The 14,311-nt window shown below is 29.9% G+C and overlaps 1 protein-coding gene across 1 annotated transcript in view; it reads right to left on the bottom strand.

The window, feature by feature from the left end:
- LOC138760431 (ALK tyrosine kinase receptor-like) overlaps positions 1-14,311 on the bottom strand; it is a 489,739-nt gene that overhangs the window by 185,184 nt on the left and 290,244 nt on the right. The window lies entirely within an intron of this gene.

The following is a 14,311-nucleotide window of genomic DNA, read 5'->3' as shown; positions in this document are numbered from 1 at the left end:
TTCTGTGAATATACTTCATGTTAGCTCTTTCTGTGAATATACTTCATGTTATCTCTTTCTGTGAATATACTTCATGTTATCTCTTTCTGTGAGTATACTTCATGTTATCTCTTTCTGTGAATATACTTCATGTTATCTCTTTCTGTGAATATATTTCACGTTAGCTCTTTCTGTGAATATACTTCACGTTATCTCTTTCTGTGAGTATACTTCATGTTATCTCTTTCTGTGAATATACTTCATGTTATCTCTTTCTGTGAATATACTTCATGTTATCTCTTTCGGTGAATATACTTCATGTTATCTCTTTCTGTGAATATACTTCATGTTATCTCTTTCTGTGAATATAATTCATGTTATCTCTTTCTGTGAATTTTCTTCGTTATCTCTTTCTGTGAATATACTTCATGTTATCTCTTTCTGTGAATATACTTCATGTTATCTCTTTCTGTGAATATAATTCATGTTATCTCTTTCTGTGAATATACTTCATGTTATCTCTTTCTGTTAATATACTTCATGTTATCTCTTTCTGTGAATATAATTCATGCTATCTCTTTCTGTGAATATACTTCATGTTATCTCTTTCTGTGAATATACTTCGTTATCTCTTTCTGTGAATATACTTCATGTTATCTCTGTGAATATACTTCATGTTATCTCTTTCTGTGAATATACTTCATGTTAGCTCTTTCTGTGAATATACTTCATGTTATCTCTTTCTGTGAATATACTTCATGTTATCTCTTTCTGTGAGTATACTTCATGTTATCTCTTTCTGTGAATATACTTCATGTTATCTCTTTCTGTGAATATATTTCACGTTAGCTCTTTCTGTGAATATACTTCACGTTATCTCTTTCTGTGAGTATACTTCATGTTATCTCTTTCTGTGAATATACTTCATGTTATCTCTTTCTGTGAATATACTTCATGTTATCTCTTTCGGTGAATATACTTCATGTTATCTCTTTCTGTGAATATACTTCATGTTATCTCTTTCTGTGAATATAATTCATGTTATCTCTTTCTGTGAATATACTTCGTTATCTCTTTCTGTGAATATACTTCATGTTATCTCTTTCGGTGAATATACTTCACGTTATCTCTTTCTGTGAGTATACTTCATGTTATCTCTTTCTGTGAATATACTTCATGTTATCTCTTTCTGTGAATATAATTCATGTTATCTCTTTCTGTGAATATACTTCGTTATCTCTTTCGGTGAATATACTTCATGTTATCTCTTTCTGTGAATATACTTCACGTTATCTCTTTCTGTGAATATATTTCACGTTAGCTCTTTCTGTGAATATACTTCACGTTATCTCTTTCTGTGAATATACTTCACGTTATCTCTTTCTGTGAATATATTTCACGTTAGCTCTTTCTGTGAATATACTTCACGTTATCTCTTTCTGTGAGTATACTTCATGTTATCTCTTTCTGTGAATATACTTCATGTTATCTCTTTCTGTGAATATACTTCATGTTATCTCTTTCGGTGAATATACTTCATGTTATCTTTTTCTGTGAATATACTTCATGTTAGCTCTTTCTGTGAATATACTTCATGTTATCTCTTTCTGTGAATATACTTCATGTTATCTCTTTCTGTGAATATACTTCATGTTATCTCTTTCTGTGAGTATACTTCATGTTATCTCTTTCTGTGAATATACTTCATGTTAGCTCTTTCTGTGAATATACTTCGTTATCTCTTTCCGTGAATATACTTCGTTATCTCTTTCTGTGAATATACTTCATGTTATCTCTTTCGGTGAATATACTTCATGTTATCTCTTTCTGTGAATATACTTCACGTTATCTCTTTCTGTGAATATATTTCACGTTAGCTCTTTCTGTGAATATACTTCACGTTATCTCTTTCTGTGAATATACTTCACGTTATCTCTTTCTGTGAATATATTTCACGTTAGCTCTTTCTGTGAATATACTTCACGTTATCTCTTTCTGTGAGTATACTTCATGTTGTCTCTTTCTGTGAATATACTTCATGTTATCTCTTTCTGTGAATATACTTCATGTTATCTCTTTCGGTGAATATACTTCATGTTATCTCTTTCTGTGAATATACTTCATGTTAGCTCTTTCTGTGAATATACTTCATGTTATCTCTTTCTGTGAATATACTTCATGTTATCTCTTTCTGTGAATATACTTCATGTTATCTCTTTCTGTGAGTATACTTCATGTTATCTCTTTCTGTGAATATACTTCATGTTAGCTCTTTCTGTGAATATACTTCGTTATCTCTTTCTGTGAATATACTTCATGTTATCTCTTTCTGTGAATATACTTCGTTATCTCTTTCTGTGAATATACTTCGTTATCTCTTTCTGTGAATATACTTCATGTTATCTCTTTCTGTGAATATACTTCATGTTATCTCTTTCTGTGAATATACTTCATGTTATCTCTTTCTGTGAGTATACTTCATGTTATCTCTTTCTGTGAATATACTTCATGTTAGCTCTTTCTGTGAATATACTTCGTTATCTCTTTCTGTGAATATACTTCATGTTATCTCTTTCTGTGAATATACTTCGTTATCTCTTTCTGTGAATATACTTCGTTATCTCTTTCTGTGAATATACTTCATGTTATCTCTTTCTGTGAATATACTTCATGTTATCTCTTTCTGTGAATATACTTCATGTTATCTCTTTCTGTGAATATACTTCATGTTATCTCTTTCTGTGAATATACTTCATGTTATCTCTTTCTGTGAATATATTTCACGTTAGCTCTTTCTGTGAATATACTTCGTTATCTCTTTCTGTGAATATACTTCATGTTATCTCTTTCTGTGAATATAATTCATGTTATCTCTTTCTGTGAATAAACTTCGTTATCTCTTTCTGTGAATATACTTCATGTTATCTCTTTCGGTGAATATACTTCACGTTATCCCTTTCTGTGAATATACTTCACGTTATCTCTTTCTGTGAATATACTTCACGTTAGCTCTTTCTGTGAATATACTTCACGTTATCTCTTTCTGTGGGTATACTTCATGTTATCTATTTCTGTGAATATACTTCATGTTATCTCTTTCGGTGAATATACTTCATGTTATCTCTTTCTGTGAATATACTTCATGTTATCTCTTTCTGTGAATATACTTCATGTTATCTCTTTCTGTGAATATACTTCATGTTATCTCTTTCGGTGAATATACATCATGTTATCTCTTTCGGTGAATATACTTCATGTTATCTCTTTCTGTGAATATACTTCACGTTATCTCTTTCGGTGAATATACTTCATGTTATCTCTTTCTGTGAATATACTTCATGTTATCTCTTTCTGTGAATATACTTCATGTTATTTCTTTCTGTGAATATACTTCATGTTAGCTCTTTCTGTGAATATACTTCATGTTATCTCTTTCTGTGAATATACTTCATGTTATCTCTTTCGGTGAATATACTTCATGTTATCTCTTTCTGTGAATATACTTCATGTTATCTCTTTCTGTTAATATACTTCATGTTAGCTCTTTCTGTGAATATACTTCATGTTATCTCTTTCTGTGAATATACTTCATGTTATCTCTTTCTTTGAATATACTTCATGTTATCTCTTTCTGTGAATATACTTCATGTTATCTCTTTCTGTGAGTATACTTCATGTTATCTCTTTCTGTGAATATACTTCATGTTATCTCTTTCTGTGAATATACTTCATGTTATCTCTTTCGGTGAATAAACTTCATGTTATCTCTTTCTGTGAATATACTTCATGTTATCTCTTTCTGTGAATATACTTCATGTTATCTCTTTCTGTGAATATACTTCATGTTATCTCTTTCTGTGAGTATACTTCATGTTATCTCTTTCTGTGAATATACATCATGTTATCTCTTTCTGTGAATATACTTCATGTTATCTCTTTCTGTGAGTATACTTCATGTTTTCTCTTTCTGTGAATATACTTCATGTTATCTCTTTCTGTGAATATACTTCATGTTATCTCTTTCGGTGAATATACTTCATGTTATCTCTTTCTGTGAATATACTTCATGTTATCTCTTTCTGTGAATATACTTCATGTTATCTCTTTCTGTGAATATACTACATGTTATCTCTTTCTGTGAATATACTTCATGTTATCTCTTTCTGTGAATATACTTCATGTTATCTCTTTCTGTGAGTATACTTCATGTTATCTCTTTCTGTGAATATACTTCATGTTATCTCTTTCTGTGAATATACTTCATGTTATCTCTTTCTGTGAATATACTTCATGTTATCTCTTTCTGTGAATATACTTCATGTTATCTCTTTCTGTGAATATACTTCATGTTATCTCTTTCTGTGAGTATACTTCATGTTATCTCTTTCTGTGAATATACTTCATGTTATCTCTTTCTGTGAGTATACTTCATGTTATCTCTTTCTGTGAATATACTTCATGTTATCTCTTTCTGTGAATATACTTCATGTTATCTCTTTCTGTGAATATACTTCATGTTATCTCTTTCGGTGAATATACGTCATGTTATCTCTTTCTGTGAATATACTTCATGTTATCTCTTTCTGTGAATATACTTCATGTGATCTCTTTCTGTGAATATACTTCATGTTATCTCTTTCTGTGAATATACTTCATGTTATCTCTTTCTGTGAATATACTTCATGTTATCTCTTTCTGCGAATATATTTCACGTTAGCTCTTTCTGTGAATATACTTCACGTTAGCTCTTTCTGTGAATATACTTCATGTTATCTCTTTCTGTGAATATAATTCATGTTATCTCTTACTGTGAATATACTTCATGTTATCTCTTTCTGTGAATATACTTCATGTTATCTCTGTGAATATACTTCATGTTATCTCTTTCTGTGAATATACATCACGTTAGCTCTTTCTGTGAATATACTTCGTTATCTCTTTCTGTGAATATACTTCATGTTATCTCTTTCTGTGAATATACTTCGTTATCTCTTTCTGTGAATATACTTCACGTTATCTCTTTCGGTGAATATACTTCATGTTATCTCTTTCTGTGAATATACTTCATGTTATCTCTTTCTGTGAATATACTTCATGTTATTTCTTTCTGTGAATATACTTCATGTTAGCTCTTTCTGTGAATATACTTCATGTTATCTCTTTCTGTGAATATACTTCATGTTATCTCTTTCGGTGAATATACTTCATGTTATCTCTTTCTGTGAATATACTTCATGTTATCTCTTTCTGTTAATATACTTCATGTTAGCTCTTTCTGTGAATATACTTCATGTTATCTCTTTCTGTGAATATACTTCATGTTATCTCTTTCTTTGAATATACTTCATGTTATCTCTTTCTGTGAATATACTTCATGTTATCTCTTTCTGTGAGTATACTTCATGTTATCTCTTTCTGTGAATATACTTCATGTTATCTCTTTCTGTGAATATACTTCATGTTATCTCTTTCGGTGAATAAACTTCATGTTATCTCTTTCTGTGAATATACTTCATGTTATCTCTTTCTGTGAATATACTTCATGTTATCTCTTTCTGTGAATATACTTCATGTTATCTCTTTCTGTGAGTATACTTCATGTTATCTCTTTCTGTGAATATACTTCATGTTATCTCTTTCTGTGAATATACTTCATGTTATCTCTTTCGGTGAATATACTTCATGTTATCTCTTTCTGTGAATATACTTCATGTTATCTCTTTCTGTGAATATACTTCATGTTATCTCTTTCTGTGAATATACTACATGTTATCTCTTTCTGTGAATATACTTCATGTTATCTCTTTCTGTGAATATACTTCATGTTATCTCTTTCTGTGAGTATACTTCATGTTATCTCTTTCTGTGAATATACTTCATGTTATCTCTTTCTGTGAATATACTTCATGTTATCTCTTTCTGTGAATATACTTCATGTTATCTCTTTCTGTGAATATACTTCATGTTATCTCTTTCTGTGAATATACTTCATGTTATCTCTTTCTGTGAGTATACTTCATGTTATCTCTTTCTGTGAATATACTTCATGTTATCTCTTTCTGTGAGTATACTTCATGTTATCTCTTTCTGTGAATATACTTCATGTTATCTCTTTCTGTGAATATACTTCATGTTATCTCTTTCTGTGAATATACTTCATGTTATCTCTTTCGGTGAATATACGTCATGTTATCTCTTTCTGTGAATATACTTCATGTTATCTCTTTCTGTGAATATACTTCATGTGATCTCTTTCTGTGAATATACTTCATGTTATCTCTTTCTGTGAATATACTTCATGTTATCTCTTTCTGTGAATATACTTCATGTTATCTCTTTCTGCGAATATATTTCACGTTAGCTCTTTCTGTGAATATACTTCACGTTAGCTCTTTCTGTGAATATACTTCATGTTATCTCTTTCTGTGAATATAATTCATGTTATCTCTTACTGTGAATATACTTCATGTTATCTCTTTCTGTGAATATACTTCATGTTATCTCTGTGAATATACTTCATGTTATCTCTTTCTGTGAATATACATCACGTTAGCTCTTTCTGTGAATATACTTCGTTATCTCTTTCTGTGAATATACTTCATGTTATCTCTTTCTGTGAATATACTTCGTTATCTCTTTCTGTGAATATACTTCATGTTATCTCTTTCTGTGAATATACTTCATGTTATCTCTTTCTGTGAATATACTTCATGTTATCTCTTTCTGTGAATATAATTCATGTTATCTCTTTTTGTGAATATACTTCATGTTATCTCTTTCTGTGAATATACTTCATGTTATCTCTTTCTGTGAATATAATTCATGCTATCTCTTTCTGTGAATATACTTCATGTTATCTCTTTCTGTGAATATACTTCGTTATCTCTTTCTGTGAATATACTTCATGTTATCTCTGTGAATATACTTCATGTTATCTCTTTCTGTGAATATACTTCATGTTAGCTCTTTCTGTGAATATACTTCATGTTATCTCTTTCTGTGAATATACTTCATGTTATCTCTTTCTGTGAGTATACTTCATGTTATCTCTTTCTGTGAATATACTTCATGTTATCTCTTTCTGTGAATATATTTCACGTTAGCTCTTTCTGTGAATATACTTCACGTTATCTCTTTCTGTGAGTATACTTCATGTTATCTCTTTCTGTGAATATACTTCATGTTATCTCTTTCTGTGAATATACTTCATGTTATCTCTTTCGGTGAATATACTTCATGTTATCTCTTTCTGTGAATATACTTCATGTTATCTCTTTCTGTGAATATAATTCATGTTATCTCTTTCTGTGAATATACTTCGTTATCTCTTTCTGTGAATATACTTCATGTTATCTCTTTCTGTGAATATACTTCATGTTATCTCTTTCTGTGAATATAATTCATGTTATCTCTTTCTGTGAATATACTTCATGTTATCTCTTTCTGTGAATATACTTCATGTTATCTGTTTCTGTGAATATAATTCATGCTATCTCTTTCTGTGAATATACTTCATGTTATCTCTTTCTGTGAATATACTTCGTTATCTCTTTCTGTGAATATACTTCATGTTATCTCTGTGAATATACTTCATGTTATCTCTTTCTGTGAATATACTTCATGTTAGCTCTTTCTGTGAATATACTTCATGTTATCTCTTTCTGTGAATATACTTCATGTTATCTCTTTCTGTGAGTATACTTCATGTTATCTCTTTCTGTGAATATACTTCATCTTATCTCTTTCTGTGAATATATTTCACGTTAGCTCTTTCTGTGAATATACTTCACGTTATCTCTTTCTGTGAGTATACTTCATGTTATCTCTTTCTGTGAATATACTTCATGTTATCTCTTTCTGTGAATATACTTCATGTTATCTCTTTCGGTGAATATACTTCATGTTATCTCTTTCTGTGAATATACTTCATGTTATCTCTTTCTGTGAATATAATTCATGTTATCTCTTTCTGTGAATATACTTCGTTATCTCTTTCTGTGAATATACTTCATGTTATCTCTTTCGGTGAATATACTTCACGTTATCTCTTTCTGTGAGTATACTTCATGTTATCTCTTTCTGTGAATATACTTCATGTTATCTCTTTCTGTGAATATAATTCATGTTATCTCTTTCTGTGAATATACTTCGTTATCTCTTTCTGTGAATATACTTCATGTTACCTCTTTCGGTGAATATACTTCATGTTATCTCTTTCTGTGAATATACTTCACGTTATCTCTTTCTGTGAATATATTTCACGTTAGCTCTTTCTGTGAATATACTTCACGTTATCTCTTTCTGTGAATATACTTCACGTTATCTCTTTCTGTGAATATATTTCACGTTAGCTCTTTCTGTGAATATTCTTCACGTTATCTCTTTCTGTGAGTATACTTCATGTTATCTCTTTCTGTGAATATACTTCATGTTATCTCTTTCTGTGAATATACTTCATGTTATCTCTTTCGGTGAATATACTTCATGTTATCTCTTTCTGTGAATATACTTCATGTTAGCTCTTTCTGTTAATATACTTCATGTTAGCTCTTTCTGTGAATATACTTCATGTTATCTCTTTCTGTGAATATACTTCATGTTATCTCTTTCTGTGAGTATACTTCATGTTATCTCTTTCTGTGAATATACTTCGTTATCTCTTTCTGTGAATATACTTCGTTATCTCTTTCTGTGAATATACTTCATGTTATCTCTTTCTGTGAATATACTTCATGTTATCTCTTTCTGTGAATATACTTCATGTTATCTCTTTCTGTGAATATACTTCATGTTATCTCTTTCTGTGAATATACTTCACGTTATCTCTTTCTGTGAATATATTTCACGTTAGCTCTTTCTGTGAATATACTTCACGTTATCTCTTTCTGTGAATATACTTCACGTTATCTCTTTCTGTGAATATATTTCACGTTAGCTCTTTCTGTGAATATTCTTCACGTTATCTCTTTCTGTGAGTATACTTCATGTTATCTCTTTCTGTGAATATACTTCATGTTATCTCTTTCTGTGAATATACTTCATGTTATCTCTTTCGGTGAATATACTTCATGTTATCTCTTTCTGTGAATATACTTCATGTTAGCTCTTTCTGTGAATATACTTCATGTTATCTCTTTCTGTGAATATACTTCATGTTATCTCTTTCTGTGAATATACTTCATGTTATCTCTTTCTGTGAGTATACTTCATGTTATCTCTTTCTGTGAATATACTTCATGTTAGCTCTTTCTGTGAATATACTTCGTTATCTCTTTCTGTGAATATACTTCATGTTATCTCTTTCTGTGAATATACTTCGTTATCTCTTTCTGTGAATATACTTCGTTATCTCTTTCTGTGAATATACTTCATGTTATCTCTTTCTGTGAATATACTTCATGTTATCTCTTTCTGTGAATATACTTCATGTTATCTCTTTCTGTGAGTATACTTCATGTTATCTCTTTCTGTGAATATACTTCATGTTAGCTCTTTCTGTGAATATACTTCGTTATCTCTTTCTGTGAATATACTTCATGTTATCTCTTTCTGTGAATATACTTCACGTTATCTCTTTCTGTGAGTATACTTCATGTTATCTCTTTCTGTGAATATACTTCATGTTATCTCTTTCTGTGAATATACTTCATGTTATCTCTTTCGGTGAATATACTTCATGTTATCTCTTTCTGTGAATATACTTCATGTTATCTCTTTCTGTGAATATAATTCATGTTATCTCTTTCTGTGAATATACTTCATGTTATCTCTTTCTGTGAATATATTTCATGTTAGCTCTTTCTGTGAATATACTTCGTTATCTCTTTCTGTGAATATACTTCATGTTATCTCTTTCTGTGAATATACTTCATGTTATCTCTTTCGGTGAATATACTTCACGTTATCTCTTTCTGTGAATATACTTCACGTTATCTCTTTCTGTGAATATACTTCACGTTAGCTCTTTCTGTGAATATACTTCACGTTATCTCTTTCTGTGGGTATACTTCATGTTATCTCTTTCTGTGAATATACTTCATGTTATCTCTTTCTGTGAATATACTTCATGTTATCTCTTTCGGTGAATATACTTCATGTTATCTCTTTCTGTGAATATACTTCATGTTATCTCTTTCTGTGAATATACTTCATGTTATTTCTTTCTGTGAATATACTTCATGTTAGCTCTTTCTGTGAATATACTTCATGTTATCTCTTTCTGTGAATATACTTCATGTTATCTCTTTCGGTGAATATACTTCATGTTATCTCTTTCTGTGAATATACTTCATGTTATCTCTTTCTGTTAATATACTTCATGTTAGCTCTTTCTGTGAATATACTTCATGTTATCTCTTTCTGTGAATATACTTCATGTTATCTCTTTCTGTGAATATACTTCATGTTATCTCTTTCTGTGAATATACTACATGTTATCTCTTTCTGTGAGTATACTTCATGTTATCTCTTTCTGTGAATATACTTCATGTTATCTCTTTCTGTGAATATACTTCATGTTATCTCTTTCGGTGAATATACTTCATGTTATCTCTTTCTGTGAATATACTTCATGTTATCTCTTTCTGTGAATATACTTCATGTTATCTCTTTCTGTGAATATACTTCATGTTATCTCTTTCTGTGAGTATACTTCATGTTATCTCTTTCTGTGAATATACATCATGTTATCTCTTTCTGTGAATATACTTCATGTTATCTCTTTCTGTGAGTATACTTCATGTTATCTCTTTCTGTGAATATACTTCATGTTATCTCTTTCTGTGAATATACTTCATGTTATCTCTTTCGGTGAATAAACTTCATGTTATCACTTTCTGTGAATATACTTCATGTTATCTCTTTCTGTGAATATACTTCATGTTATCTCTTTCTGTGAATATACTACATGTTATCTCTTTCTGTGAATATACTTCATGTTATCTCTTTCTGTGAATATACTTCATGTTATCTCTTTCTGTGAGTATACTTCATGTTATCTCTTTCTGTGAATATACTTCATGTTATCTCTTTCTGTGAATATACTTCATGTTATCTCTTTCTGTGAATATACTTCATGTTATCTCTTTCTGTGAATATACTTCATGTTATCTCTTTCCGTGAGTATACTTCATGTTATCTCTTTCCGTGAATATACTTCATGTTATCTCTTTCTGTGAATATACTTCATGTTATCTCTTTCTGTGAATATACTTCATGTTATCTCTTTCTGTGAATATACTTCATGTTATCTCTTTCTGTGAATATACTTCATGTTATCTCTTTCGGTGAATATACTTCATGTTATCTCTTTCGGTGAATATACTTCATGTTATCTCTTTCTGTGAATATACTTCATGTTATCTCTTTCTGTGAATATACTTCATGTTATCTCTTTCTGTGAATATACTTCATGTTATCTCTTTCGGTGAATATACTTCATGTTATCTCTTTCTGTGAATATACTTCATGTTATCTCTTTCTGTGAATATACTTCATGTTATCTCTTTCTGTGAATATACTTCATGTTATCTCTTTCTGTGAATATACTTCATGTTATCTCTTTCTGTGAATATACTACATGTTATCTCTTTCTGTGAGTATACTTCATGTTATCTCTTTCTGTGAATATACTTCATGTTATCTCTTTCTGTGAATATACTTCATGTTATCTCTTTCGGTGAATATACTTCATGTTATCTCTTTCTGTGAATATACTTCATGTTATCTCTTTCTGTGAATATACTTCATGTTATCTCTTTCTGTGAATATACTTCATGTTATCTCTTTCTGTGAGTATACTTCATGTTATCTCTTTCTGTGAATATACATCATGTTATCTCTTTCTGTGAATATACTTCATGTTATCTCTTTCTGTGAGTATACTTCATGTTATCTCTTTCTGTGAATATACTTCATGTTATCTCTTTCTGTGAATATACTTCATGTTATCTCTTTCGGTGAATAAACTTCATGTTATCACTTTCTGTGAATATACTTCATGTTATCTCTTTCTGTGAATATACTTCATGTTATCTCTTTCTGTGAATATACTACATGTTATCTCTTTCTGTGAATATACTTCATGTTATCTCTTTCTGTGAATATACTTCATGTTATCTCTTTCTGTGAGTATACTTCATGTTATCTCTTTCTGTGAATATACTTCATGTTATCTCTTTCTGTGAATATACTTCATGTTATCTCTTTCTGTGAATATACTTCATGTTATCTCTTTCTGTGAATATACTTCATGTTATCTCTTTCTGTGAGTATACTTCATGTTATCTCTTTCCGTGAATATACTTCATGTTATCTCTTTCTGTGAATATACTTCATGTTATCTCTTTCTGTGAATATACTTCATGTTATCTCTTTCTGTGAATATACTTCATGTTATCTCTTTCTGTGAATATACTTCATGTTATCTCTTTCGGTGAATATACTTCATGTTATCTCTTTCGGTGAATATACTTCATGTTATCTCTTTCTGTGAATATACTTCATGTTATCTCTTTCTGTGAATATACTTCATGTTATCTCTTTCTGTGAATATACTTCATGTTATCTCTTTCGGTGAATATACTTCATGTTATCTCTTTCTGTGAATATACTTCATGTTATCTCTTTCTGTGAATATACTTCATGTTATCTCTTTCTGTGAATATACTTCATGTTATCTCTTTCTGTGAATATACTTCATGTTATCTCTTTCTGTGAGTATACTTCATGTTATCTCTTTCTGTGAATATACTTCATGTTATCTCTTTCGGTGAATATACTTCATGTTATCTCTTTCTGTGAATATACTTCATGTTATCTCTTTCTGTGAATATACTTCATGTTATCTCTTTCTGTGAATATACTTCATGTTATCTCTTTCTGTGAATATACTTCATGTTATCTCTTTCTGTGAATATACTTCATGTTATCTCTTTCTGTGAATATACTTCATGTTATCTCTTTCTGTGAATATACTTCATGTTATCTCTTTCTGTGAATATACTTCATGTTATCTCTTTCTGTGAGTATACTTCATGTTATCTCTTTCTGTGAATATACATCATGTTATCTCTTTCTGTGAGTATACTTCATGTTATCTCATTCTGTGAATATACTTCATGTTATCTCTTTCTGTGAATATACTTCATGTTATCTCTTTCTGTGAATATACTTCATGTTATCTCTTTCGGTGAATATACTTCATGTTATCTCTTTCTGTGAATATACTTCATGTTATCTCTTTCTGTGAATATACTTCATGTTATCTCTTTCGGTGAATATACTTCATGTTATCTCTTTCGGTGAATATACTTCATGTTATCTCTTTCGGTGAATATACTTCATGTTATCTCTTTCGGTGAATATACTTCATGTTATCTCTTTCGGTGAGTATACTTCATGTTATCTCTTTCGGTGAATATACTTCATGTTATCTCTTTCTGTGAGTATACTTCATGTTATCTCTTTCTGTGAATATACTTCATGTTATCTCTTTCGGTGAATATACTTCATGTTATCTCTTTCTGTGAATATACTTCATGTTATCTCTTTCGGTGAATATACTTCATGTTATCTCTTTCTGTGAATATACTTCATGTTATCTCTTTCGGTGAATATACTTCATGTTATCTCTTTCTGTGAATATATTTCATTTTATCTCTTTCTGTGAATATACTTCATGTTATCTCTTTCTGTGAATATACTTCATGTTATCTCTTTCTGTGAATATACTTCATGTTATCTCTTTCTGTGAATATACTGCATATTATCTCTTTCTGTGAATATACTTCATGTTATCTCTTTCTGTGAATATACTTCATGTTATCTCTTTCTGTGAATATACTTCATGTTATCTCTTTCTGTGAATATACTTCATGTTATCCCTTTCTGTGAATATACTTCGTTATCTCTTTCTGTGAATATACTTCATGTTATCTCTTTCTGTGAATATACTTCATGTTATCTCTTTCTGTGAATATACTTCATGTTATCCCTTTCTGTGAATATACTTCGTTATCTCTTTCTGTGAATATACTTCACGTTATCTCTTTCTGTGAATATACTTCACGTTATCTCTTTCTGTGAATATACTTCATGTTATCTCTTTCTGTGAATATACTTCGTTATCTCTTTCTGTGAATATACTTCATGTTATCCCTTTCTGTGAATATACTTCGTTATCTCTTTCTGTGAATATACTTCATGTTATCTCTTTCTGTGAATATACTTCACGTTATCTCTTTCTGTGAATATACTTCATGTTATCTCTTTCTGTGAATATACTTCGTTATCTCTTTCTGTGAATATACTTCATGTTATCCCTTTCTGTGAA

This window comes from Narcine bancroftii, chromosome 4 (assembly GCF_036971445.1).
Source record: "Narcine bancroftii isolate sNarBan1 chromosome 4, sNarBan1.hap1, whole genome shotgun sequence".
NCBI lineage: Eukaryota > Metazoa > Chordata > Chondrichthyes > Torpediniformes > Narcinidae > Narcine > Narcine bancroftii.
The sequence above is the reverse complement of the archived record's forward strand: the minus strand, read 5'-3'. Positions and strand labels throughout refer to the sequence as shown.